The sequence below is a fragment of the Mirounga leonina genome, unplaced genomic scaffold (genome assembly GCF_011800145.1).
Source record: "Mirounga leonina isolate KUSES-001 unplaced genomic scaffold, KU_Mleo_1.0 Mir_114, whole genome shotgun sequence".
NCBI lineage: Eukaryota > Metazoa > Chordata > Mammalia > Carnivora > Phocidae > Mirounga > Mirounga leonina.
Window position 1 is genome coordinate 12646488 of NW_023270265.1, and position 12610 is coordinate 12659097.

A 12610-nucleotide genomic window follows, 5' to 3' on the forward strand; every position below is an offset into this window, starting at 1 on the left:
TTTATTTATTTATTTATTTATTTATTTATTTATTTATTTATTTATTTATAAAAGATTTTATTTATTAGAGAGAGACACAGCGAGAGAGGGAACACAAGCAGGAGGAGGGGGAGAGGGAGAAACAGGCTTCCTGCTGAGCAGGGAGCCCGATGCGGGGCTCGATCCCAGGACTCTGGAATCATGACCTGAGCTGGAGGCAGACGCTTAATGACTGAGCCACCCAGGTGCCCCAAGCATATAGTTTTAAATCTTATTTTAGGAAAATTTGCTTGAATTAGTTTTTAATGTTTTTGTATAGTTTTTTAGTGTTTAGTTCCCTTTCTTGGGGTTTCTTCAGTGATTACTATTTTATATAAAAGTTAGAAAAATTTTTGTCACTTTTCCTAGAATCCTTTTATTTCTTCATTAAATTTTTTGAAATTTATTTTTAGGATTAGACTCCTTTTCACATTACCTGTCATGTTAATTTACTCTTGTGCTCCTTTGTTTTTAGTCTTTATATCTGAAATAAAATTTTTAAAATTCTTTTTTTTTATATAAAGATTTTATTTATTTATTTGACAGAGAGATAGACAGAAGAGCACAAGCCGAGGGAGTGGCAGAGGGAGAGGGAGAAGCAGGCTCTGCACTGAGCAGGGAACCCGATGCGGGACTCGATCCCAGGACCCTGGGATCATGACCTGAGCCGAAGGCAGACGCTTAACCATGTGAGCCACCCAGGCACCCTAAAATTTTTAAAATTCTAATTCTTTTTTGAGTCATGTTTTTACTTTTCTGAGTTTCTCCAGTTCTGATGTTGTTTTTCATGCCTTATATAATTTACTTAATGCTTCTACCTTTTTAGTAGGTTATAGTTATTATCAGTTTTGTGTTGCTGCTCTTCTGGTTTTGCTTTAGTTGTGTGTAAGGATGTTTTTTTAGCCTTATAATAACTTGTTTGAGATTTGAATCTGGAAGCTTTCTCATGGGTCATTTTGAAATTAGTTTTCCTGGAGTGTTAGAAGGAAATATAATGATTCAGGAAAGCATTTTTAACCTGACAGAATTGTTTTCGATTATGTTTGAGAAGATGGCCAGTCCTAGTTCTATCACTGTCCCTTACTCCTCCTTGAGCCTTCTCTTTCCATTGTCTCAGTTATACTTTTTCTGTTCAATTTTGTTTTTACTCCCAGCAGTTTCTTCTTTAGTGCAAGGCTCTGTCCTGGAAGGGAGGCCTCATTGGGTATTTTCCCAGTTCAGAAAGGTTTGGCTACCATGTCAGCTTCAAACCATTTGCTGTTAGGCTCTGGATCATCAACTCTTGCACCCTCCCCAGTTTTATACGTACTTTCACATTTCCCTGCTGTTCTCTCCAGTGAATACTTACTTGCTGTTTAGCTTATAGAGGTACATGCTAACAAGCAAACTGGATTTTACCCCTGTCAGTGTCCCAGAATTGTAGGTATTCGTTTTATGTAACAGGGTAAGAGTTCAGGCTAAACACTGGTTTAAAAATCTGTATAAGAAACAGTTATGCCCTGGAATCTGTGGCTTAGATCTTCTGTCTCACATTTGTCCACATAGCCAGGTGCCTGCCTGTGAAAATGACTTTTTAGTGCTCTTTCACATCCACTTCTCCTTTCATTCCAAGCATATGGGAACATTTAATCCCTTTGTTTCCTTGAAGTTAGGTGGTATCACATGACTGATCTGGCCAGTGGTCTTTGAGGGGAAGTGCGTGTTGCTTCTAGGTTGACATAGTGAAAGGCCCATGAAGATTCTCTGTTTTGTTTTGTTTTTTTCTTTAAACTTAAGAAGTACTTAGCCATGTGTTTCATTTGAAACAAGAACAAGATGGTCAGCCTGGATGACTATGAAGCAGACCCTGCCTGCCCGTGTTGGACATTTCACATGAGACACAAGTAAACTTTTGTTACGTTGAGCCATTGAAATTTTGGAGTCATTTGTTACCCTAGCATGACTTGGACTATACTATCTAATATGGTAGCCACTAGCCACATGTAGCTGTTGAATACTTAGCATGTGGCTAGTCTTAATTGAGATGGTGCTAAATCTCAGGTATAAATCTAAATGTAAAGTACACACCAGATTTGGAAGTGTGAAAACATGGAAAATATCTTAATAATAATTTTTATTTATTACATTGAAATACCATTTTAGATCTCTTGGGTTAAATATATTAAAATTAATTTCAACTCTTTTCTCTTTTTTCATGATGGTACTAGAAAATTTAAAGTTATTCATGTGGTTGCATTTATAGCATTTTGTTTATTTATTTTTTTTAAGATTTTATTTATTTGAGAGAGAGAGAGAATGAGAGACAGAGAGCATGAGAGGGAAAAGGGTCAGAGGGAGAAGGAGACTCCCTGCTGAGCAGGGAGCCCGATGTGGGACCTGATCCCGGGACTCCAGGATCATGACCTGAGCCAAAGGCAGTCATTTAACCAACTGAGCCACGCAGGTGCCCCTATAGCATTATATTTATCTTGAACAGTGCTAGACCCTTCCTGGACTTAGTGTCCTAGCAGAAGTTGGGTGTTTGATTGTCTAGAGAAACTACACCAGTGAGATCCCAGATTTGGAGAGAATACAGAAGAAGAGTACTCTATAAATGGGATTAAGCAGAAGTCTATCTGCTGGATCATGAGCTCTGTCCTTACTTTCTGTCCATGTCCCTTTCCTTACCTATTTGTAGAACACTGGCAGTCAGAGGAGACTGGAGGACTCATTTCTAAGAAACTGAATGACTCCAGAGAAGAGAGCAACAGAGCCCGACATTTGAGGGTCTCCATATGTGCATAGGCAGGTGACGGCCCAGTTACACTATGGGGAAGCCCACTAGTTAACAAGCCCCTCCTGTACCCACAGTGTTGTCCAGTCAGGGTCCCTGTGTTTCACTCTTACGTGAACAGTACCCGATTGCTACTTATTTTTTTTAAAGCTGCTTTAGAAAGGTATTTGTACTAAAAATACCATGTTTTGTAACAATCAACCTGTTTAAGGAAAACTTTTCAATTATACAAAGTTTATATGTATATAAAAAAGTATATGCAAAGATCTTTGCAACTTGATTTTCCCTAGAAAACTGCCTTGTTATTGTCAAATTTGAAATTTATGCTTGAACTCTGATGCTTCTTTTGATGATTCATGTCATCTCCTAGAAGTGATAGCACATCAACTTCATAGACTCTTACAGTGGTTATTATCCTAGGGATTACTAATAGGGGAATAATCTCCAGGCATACCATGGATTCTCTTGTGTTTGAGTGGTGCAGCTTCATGTGCATACTAACTGCGGGGAAGAAGGGATTTTCCCAGCTTCCTGCAGTGCTTTCTGTTATGGTCATGCGGTCGTTAGATCGTTATTACGAGTTCTGGCAAATTAGTGGATCCAGTTGCTTTCCAGCATTTTGTACCACTACTCCAAACCTCTCTCCCTGTGCCTAATCTCCACCTTTCCAGTTTTGGAAGATAACTTCACTTTATATTTTCTAGAGAAGTTTGAAAGTGGCAAATGTACGTTTGCTTTCTTTTCTCCATCTCAAAGATCTCTTTTTATGAGTTTTTTTCCTTCTCTCTCTTCTCTTTCACAAGTAGTGTTTCCCTTTTTCTAAGGCTAAGTCTTTATCTTCTGAGACCTTCCTCTCATCTCTCTTTACATCTTTGACAATTTTCAGTTCAATTACAACCCTGATCAAATTCCCTTCAAATTAAAAACAAACCAGCAAAATCTTCCCTTGACACTGCTATTACCTCGAGGCTATATGCCATTCTTTTCACCTCCAAACCTCTCAAAATGTCAGTTTGTACCTGAATAGCACCTGCTTTTTGTTTTTTTTTTTTTACATCTACCCTTCCATTGTCACTGAATTTGTCTGTGACCCATTTAGCAAATTGAGCAGCTTCTTCCATATTTTATTACTTGTCCCTTTTGCAGTATTTGGAATTGTTACTATCTTTCTACCTTTTTTTTTTTTTTTAAGAACTTCACTTAAATTTGCCTTGCAGTACAAAATATGGAAAATGCAGAAGAGTATAAAGAAGATAATTATCCATTGTAATACCACCTCTCAGAGATACCCAGTATTAAATTTGGGGCTATATCTGTTCCATCTTTTTTTTTTTAATGTATTACAACAAAAGCAGGTTCATACTGTATATGTTTGGTTTTTTTTAAGATTTATTTTATTTATTTATTTTAAAGAGAGAGAGAAAGAGAGCTCCCAGTGAAGGGCAGAGGAGGAGAGAGGAAAAGGGAGAGAATCCCAAGCAGACTCTGTGCTGACCAAGGAGCCCAAGGTGGGGCTCCATCTCATGACCCTGAGATCATGACCTGAGCCAAAACCGAGTCAGATGCTTAACTGACTAAGCCACAAGGCGCCCATGTATCTATTGTTTTTTTGATACCTGATTTATTTTTCTATTTTAATATATTGTGAGTATATTTTCAAGTACTTATTCTTCTGCAGTATAAATAGTGGCCATACAAACTGGCAGTATTGAGACTGCCCAGGTTGGAATCCTGGCTCCAGGTCCGCACTAGCTGTGTGACCTTGAGCAGAATACTACTCTGGGTTTCAGTTTCCTCATCTGGAAAATGAAGATGGCATTCTTTCCTAATACCTAGGATTGTTGTAAGTAATAAATGAGATAATACATAAAAAATAATTCTTGGCAATTAATAAATGTTAGCTATCATTACTATAGAATATGAATTTACTATAGTTTACTTAATTATTTCTATTTTGTTTTGTTATCATTAAAAATGTTACAAGACCATCCATATAGCTAAATGCACATCACGATTCTTGGTAGATTTTTATTGGTGAAATATAAAAATCTCTCTTAGTGAAATTAATACACTTATCGCGCAGTTCACCCATTTAAAACGTACACTTCAGTGGGTTTTTAAAAAATTTTTTGTTATGTTAATCACCATACATTACATCATTAGTTTTTGATGTAGTGTTCCATGATTCTTCAGTGGTTTTTAATACATTCACAAATATGTGCAACCATCACCAGTCATTTAGAACATTTTCATCCCCTCAAAGTGAAACCTCATACCCTTAGTTGTCACCTCCCTTCCATAATTTTATTTTAATACAGTATTTTATATTTATTCTGCTGTTATATCATGCCCAGTTGGTCGAGGATTTGGAAAGAGAAAGTACAGTAGTCCCCCCTCATCCACAGTTTCATTTTTTGCACTTTCAGTGACCTATGGTAAACCCATGTTGGGAAGCAGACGTCAGGTCAGTAGCCTAACACTACGTCACACTTAGAATATATTTACTTGGCACTGTTCTAAGTGCTCTACCTACATTAACTCCTTTGATCCTCACCTTTTAGACACATGCAATTATTTTCCCTGTTTTACAGATTGGGTATGGATGAAGTGAAGCAACTTTGGGTTCAAAGTATTATAACAGGTAAGTGGTGGAGCCAGGATTCTAACCTTGGTACTCAGTCTGACTGCAGAGGCCATGCTCGTAATCCTGTATTCTTCTCTTAATCCTCTCCTTCTGGAAGAATGGTGGTTGGATTTCAAACATCTTGACATCTTGGCTTTTCTATATCCAGAAGTCTTCATGCTTGATTGGAAAGAGAACTAAAAGGAATATCGATGTCTGCTATGGACATGAGCTTCAGGGTGGCTGTGTATTTATCATCTGGGGCAGGCCACACATGGATTATCCTGCTCCACCACTCTAGAATCCAGGCCTCAGGTGGGACAATGGCCAGGCACAGTGCACCATCCCTGGGTTCCCCTGATAGAATGCCCATTTTAACCTGCACCACTCCCTCTTTGCATACTGTCAAACCCTGCCAGTCTTTGGAAGGCTAATTTAAATTCAGCCCCCAGTGATCTCTCCACCTGTGGAGCAGTAGTCTTTGATACTTCTCAGATAATCATGTGTGGTGGTATGGCAATATTTGCATTGCCATCTTGGTGCTGTTGTTTGAGCTTTAATATATTCATAGAAATTTATTAATATTTTATTAATCATATTAATATATTAATATATTTTTATTAATGTATTTATTATGACTCCTGAAGGTGATTAAATGTTGCTTGCCAGCAGGGAACTGTATCTTAAATGTTTTAAAATACACTATAGTGCCTGCAGAAGTATTATTACCAAGTGATCTTTTCTCCTTTCTCTTTCAGTCTCTCTTGCCTGTTGATAATAGAGCTATTCTCTGCAATTCAAACATATCTAACCTTACAAACATAGCCCCAAATGTACATGACATGTTTTGCAGAAAGTGGTTAGTCCATAGTCAGGCTGTTGGATTATGTGCATTATATTGAGATAGGTGCTTCTAATTGTCTGTCTGAAAGTCTTCAAAACCTGTTGTTGCTTCTTTTTGAAATCTTACTTGATTGCCTTGGTTGTTGCTCATCCTGCTTATAAGCTCTTCCCTTAGGCATGTGACTCACAAATTTAAAAGACTGTGCTGTTCAGTAATTAACTACCTGCCTCTCATTTCATAGAGATGAGAATTTAAATGCAGGTTTCCCAGCTAAAACTTTCTTCCCTATGTGTTTACCCACCTACGGGCATGTAGCAACACTGTCCCACACCCAGCCTTTGGAGGAAATATCTGTAGTCCATTTCCCATCCTGTTGGACATGGTTTGTTTGCATATCCCTGTACAAGTGATGGATTTTATGTGGGTGCCGTTAATCAAAAATTTTATTTTCTGTAATTTCTATAATGTCATTTATTTAGTCTCATTGATGTTCACATTTGGATGAATGAAAGTTGGGTTTTTAGTGAATGTAGTTTTGTTTTTAGTAAGTAATAATTAAGCCAAACATTTTATAAGATTAATTGGATTAAAGTCCAACATAACCACTACATCCTCGAGGTGATAAGTGTTACCCATTTTCATGAAGTATTAGTTTTTTTTGGGAAACTACCTGTGTTTTAGAGGAATTCATTCTATCCTTATTACCTTGCTTTAGCAATCCTGAAAACTATGGGTATGCATCATTAGGAAATAGATCTATTTTGAGAAAGAAATTTTAAAACATTCTTCTATTTGCTAAATAGGACATTTGAAAATATTATGTTCTAACATATCAGTATGATTATATCTACTTCAGTATCAAATAAAACCTTTGTAAATTATATATAGTACGAGTGATTTGCCAAGCAATTTTTTTAAAAGCCCGTATGTCTTCAGACTGATTATAATGCTCTGTTTCAGAAGCACAGCTATAATTTTTGACCATTTAAGCAAAACATAATTTTTAATCCTGTTACGCAGTCATAATTTACAATTTCTGGGGAAAAAGTTTTAAAATTTGCTGATGGAGAGAAGATCTTTGGGACTTCCTTATAGATCTGTCAATATTTGATTTTAGTAACCTCTGTCAAACTGACATTGTTTCCTAAAATCATGTGTGAAATTATAACTCAGCTGATAAAGTACATATTTTTTCCCAATTTTTTATTTATGAACTTTTAAATTAAAATAAAATTTGAACAGATAGTAAAAACCTATTTCGCCTGTAAATTTTACTATTTCAATAGTAAAAACCTATTTACTTACTAACCTTTTGCTTCATCTGCTTTCTCTCTCTGCTTATAAAAACACATACACTTTTGGGACTCCTGGGTGGCTCAGTCTTTAGGCGTCTGCCTTCGGCTCAGGTCATGATCCCCGGGTCCTGGGATGGAGCCCCGCATGGGGCTCCCTGCTCAGCAGGAAGCCTGCTTTTCCCTCTCCCACTCCCCCTGCTTGTGTTTCCTCTCTCGCTGTCTCTCTCTCTGTGTCAAATAAATAAATAAAATTAAAAAAAAAAAATAAACCAAAACACGTACACTTTTTTCCTCCATTTGAAACTAATCTGCAAACATCTTGACACGTCACCCCTAAATATTTTAGGAAGTGTGTCCTACGAACAAGATTGTCCTTCCTTAAGAGCTACATTATCATAAGAGATTTAATATCAGTATACTATTATGTAATATACTGCCCTTACTTAAATTTTCTCTATTTTCTTTCCGAAAGTGTTCTTTATAGCTATTTTTATTTTTACTTTTTTAAGTAGGCTTCACAGCCAGCATGGGGCTTAAACTCACAGCCCTGAGATCAAAAGTCGTATGTTCTATCAACTGAGCCAGCCAGGCGCCCCTATTTTGATTTTTGATCCAGGAACCAGTTAAGGAATATATCTTGCATTTGGTTGTCATATTTATTTGGTTTCCTTTAACTGAGAATAAATCACTATTTCCACTGCCCTTCGTCCTTCTCCCCCCCACCCCCCCTTACAATGGTCTTTTATAAAAACTTATCTTGTTTTTTTTTTTTGAATAGGATACCCTTCAATTTGCTGCTTATATTTTTGTATTTCATGACTAAAGTTAAAATGTTTTAGAATGAATGCTATATTGATAGCATTGTGTATTTTCTATCAGATTATATTTTTTTACATTTTTTTCATTTTATAATAGCTTAGTATTTGCTTTGATTTATTGCTGCTAGAGGTTTGTGATATTCTGTCCTTAAATTTCAAAATACAATTTAATAGTGCTTCACTCTTAATTTTTAAAAATTAAGTTATGATACATTCCAAAAATAAAGGAAGTGGTGTGACACCTGTATGCCTAATACCCAATTTACAAAATATTAGCAGTTAACTATAGTTAGCCATATTTACTTTAGATTAAAATAAAATTTTTATTCTAAAATCTATTCTATATACAAGAATATATATAACATAGATGTACATTTTAGAGTAATAATAATGAATGAATGCATCTGTCCCAGCCTCCTGTCCCAAGAAATGTAATGGCATTCTTTGAACATCTCTAGGCTTCAGGACAATAGCTTGTTTCTTCCCAGAAGAAACCATCATCCTAAGTTTGGTGTTACTCCATCACCTTTCCTTACATTTTCCCACTTTTGTATTTTTCCTTTAATATACTTTATAGACAGAATTTCCTATTTTTGAGCTTTATATGAATGGAATCACTGTATATATGTATTCTTCTTGGACTGTTTCTTTTTTGTTCAATATTATGGTATTGAGATTTCATTCTTGTTAACATACTTATCTAAGGTACATTCCTTTTCAGTACTATGTGGTAATTCCATTGTATGAATATACTACAATTTATGCATTTTATTGTTGTTGGACACTTGGGTTTCCTCTGGTTTTTGCTATTAAGAAAATGCTGCTGTGAATCTTCTTGTACATGCTTCTTGGTAGATACATGCAAAAGGTCTCCTGGGTTATATACCCAGAGCTAAAATTTTTGGGGTTTCGGGTATGTACATTATCACCTTTACTAGCGGGTGGCAAAAAAAAGACTTCTTTGTAAACAATTGTACATTAAGCCAGATAAGGAATTCAAGAGGAACAGTTTGAGACAGGATCTTGTTAGAAATGTTGAGATGTTTACAGTTCTTAGCTCCTCCCATTTTTGTTTTTTCCTGAGTTGACTCATTGAGGTGTCCTATCTTTCCCTTCTTCTTGAAGTGGTCTTTTAAAAATATCACAGCACTTAAAATATGTATATATATATGTGTGTATATATATATATATGTATATGTGTATATATATATATATATCACAGCATAAAAATTACTGGATCATAATGGAAGATGTGTTCAATTTTTATACCCTCAGTTTCAGGCTGTCCTATGCAGCCTTTTTATTTCTATAGACCCTGAAACAGAGCTTCAATAAACTAGTTTTCTGGTTTTCAGGAATAATGTAAATGAAAAGTGGATAAGGGAGCCTGGGTAGCTCAGTCGGTTAAGCATCTGCCTTTGGCTCAGGTCATGATCTCAGGGTCCCAGGATCAAGCCCCACTTGGGCTCCCTACTTTGTGGGGAGCCTGCTTCTCCCTCTCCCTCTGCTGCTCCCCCTGCTTGTGCTTGCGTGCACTCTCTGTCAAATAAATAAAAAAAAAATTGAAAAGAAAAGTGGATAGAGGGGGCTGTTACTGTGTTAGCAAGTATGCATCCTAAGTAGCTTTTAGCAAAGGAAGAAAACTTAAAAAAAAAAAAAAGAGGGATGCAAGCTAAAATTTAACCAACTGAGCCACCCAGGCGCCCGCAAGCTAAAATTTAAAACAAGCAAACAAGCAAGTACACAAATAAGTAAACACAGCATTCTTCTGGGACCATTTAGAAACTGGAGCGAATAGCACTATATTAATTAGTCCCTGATGATTTCACTATATTGCAGCATAACTCTGTAATTGGTGTTCATAATGTTAATTCTAAATAGTATTTATACTTTACTGAGAAGTAGAAACAATGCATGTTTTTAGAAGAATTGCTGAACCTTTAGCAATCTAGAATCAATTTCTGGGATGCCTGGGTGGCGCAGTCAATTAGGGGTAGGACTCTTGATCTCAGGTCTTGATCTCAGGGTCGTGAGTTCAACCCTACGGAGGGCTCCATGCTAAATAAAATCAATTTCTGTAATTCCTGAGAGTAGAAATTTTCTTCTTTACATAATGTAGTGAAACTCTCCAGAGGAACTTGCCCAGGGTACTTTCACCTATCAGCTAATAAAATAAATGTTCTATTGATAGGTTCTTACCATTTTATAGGAAATAAATGGGTGATATGTATTTCTCCACTGACTGAATTAGGTTTACTTGGGAGGTAGAAGATGTATCAAGTAATTTAAATGTCTGTGTATACTGTGTAAATTGTCTAGTAAATTGTAGAGAAAAATTAAAATGGAAAACATAAATAGTGGTTTCATGCTTCTTTGTCAGGAAGGATAAATTGGAAAGAATATATGATAGATGATTATTTGGGGGTTCATCCTGCTGCAGGTGGCTACGTCAAATTTGTTGTGTTTGTTACTCTTAGAACAGATGGGCACTCATGTAATAGTAGTCACTGCTTCCCAGACCCAGAGGGAGAGGGATACAGGGAGGACTGAAGACCCAGAATTTGGTCTAGGAACTATTGGTTTCTTTAGACTTCTGTTATGGGGACTCCTCATTTCCATAGGATACTAGAAACCACTGCAGAATTGAAGTTCCCTAGCTGATTTGAAAGAAAGAATGTATCTTGAATAGTCTGAACAGTTACTTTGTTATTCACAGTCTAATTCTAAGCAGAGGGAGAACATTTTTAGGAAATAGGGTTTAAAAAATTTTTAATTACTTAAAAATAATTATAGATTCGTAGGAAATTGCAAAAATAGTAAGGAGAGGTCCCTTGTACCCTTCACCTTCCTCCAGTGGTTACATAATGATATGTGATGTACAGTATCCAAACAGAAACTGGTATTGGCTCATTTTATATATATAGTGCTGTGCCATTTAAAAATACATGTAGATGTGTAGCATCAAGACACAGATCCTGTCACCACAAAGATCTCCCTTGTGCTGCACGTACAGCTGTCTCCCACCATGGCAGCCATGAGGGTTTTTTTTTTTTTCCATCTGTATGATTTTGTCATTTAGAGAGTGTTTTATAAATGGAATCATATAGTATGTGACCTTTTTGCACTCAGCCTAATCCTTTGAGATTCACCTAAGTTGTTTTGTGTATCACTAAATTTACCCCTTTTTATTGCTGAATAGGATTCTGTTGTGTGGATATACCAGTTTGTTTAACCATTCACCTTTTGAAGGACGTTTTGTTTTCTCCAGTTTTTGGTTATTAAAAATAAAACTGCTGCTAATATTCATGTTCATTTCTTTGCAACCATGAGTGTGTTTGGTTACATGTGAGTGTGTATTTCATTTTAAAGAAACTTCCAAACTATTTTCCAAAGTGGCTGTGCCATTTTACATTCTCACCAACAATGTCTGAAAGATTTATTTTCTTCATGTTCTTGCCATGTTTTTTATTTTAGTTGTTCCAGTAGGTATATAGTGATATCTCAGCCGGGTCTTAATTTGCATTTCCCTGATGGCTAGTGTTGTTGACTGTATCTTTTCATGTGCTGATTTGCCATCCAGATATCATCTTCAGTGAAATCTCTTTTCATATTGTTTGCCCAGTTTCTTGGTGATTTTTTTTTAACGTTGAGTTTTGAAAAGATTTGGTATATCCTAGTTGGGTCCTTTGTCACATATATGGCTTGCAAATATCTTTTTCCCATCCTGTATCTTGTCTTTTCATCTTTTTAACAGGGCCTTTTGCAGAAGGAATATTTTTAATTTTGATGAATTCTAATTTGCCCCTTTCTTTCTTTTGTAGATCATCATTTTGGTGTCTTTCTCCATTCCCACCCTCCACCCCCAGTCCCAGACAACCATTAATCTATTTTCTGTTTCTGTGGAATTCCACATTTTGGGTATTTTGATTGTTTGATTTGAGTATGTTGATTGTTTGATTTCTTCTAATATTTAGTACTTCAGAAATATGTATCTAGGTCAAAAGAAGCATCTGGATTGAGATATATATTTAGGTGAGTTATCATTGTATAAATAACAGTTGAATTCATGGAAATAAATGTAGTAAATTAGTTCCTGAATCATGGTATTTGCTGGGTTACTTTGGGTAATTGAAAACAATAAAAGGTTAAACAATAAAAGGACTCAATATAATATAATATAATATAATATAATATAACATAACATAACATAACATAACATAACATAACATAACATAACAT

The 12610-nt window shown here is 35.9% G+C and overlaps 1 protein-coding gene across 7 annotated transcripts in view; it reads left to right on the forward strand.

Moving 5' to 3' along the window:
* BMPR1A (bone morphogenetic protein receptor type 1A) overlaps positions 1-12610 on the forward strand; it is a 142662-nt gene that overhangs the window by 62794 nt on the left and 67258 nt on the right. For 4 of the 7 annotated variants that reach the window (XM_035023272.1, XM_035023271.1, XM_035023267.1 and 1 more), the window contains one exon: positions 5383-5432. The exons of 2 other annotated variants lie outside the window; for them this stretch is intronic. The gene's annotated coding sequence lies outside the window, so the exon portion shown is untranslated. Of the gene's footprint in view, positions 1-682; positions 708-5382; positions 5433-12610 lie in introns of those variants that run through there. One more of the 7 variants, XM_035023275.1, reaches the window with a different exon arrangement.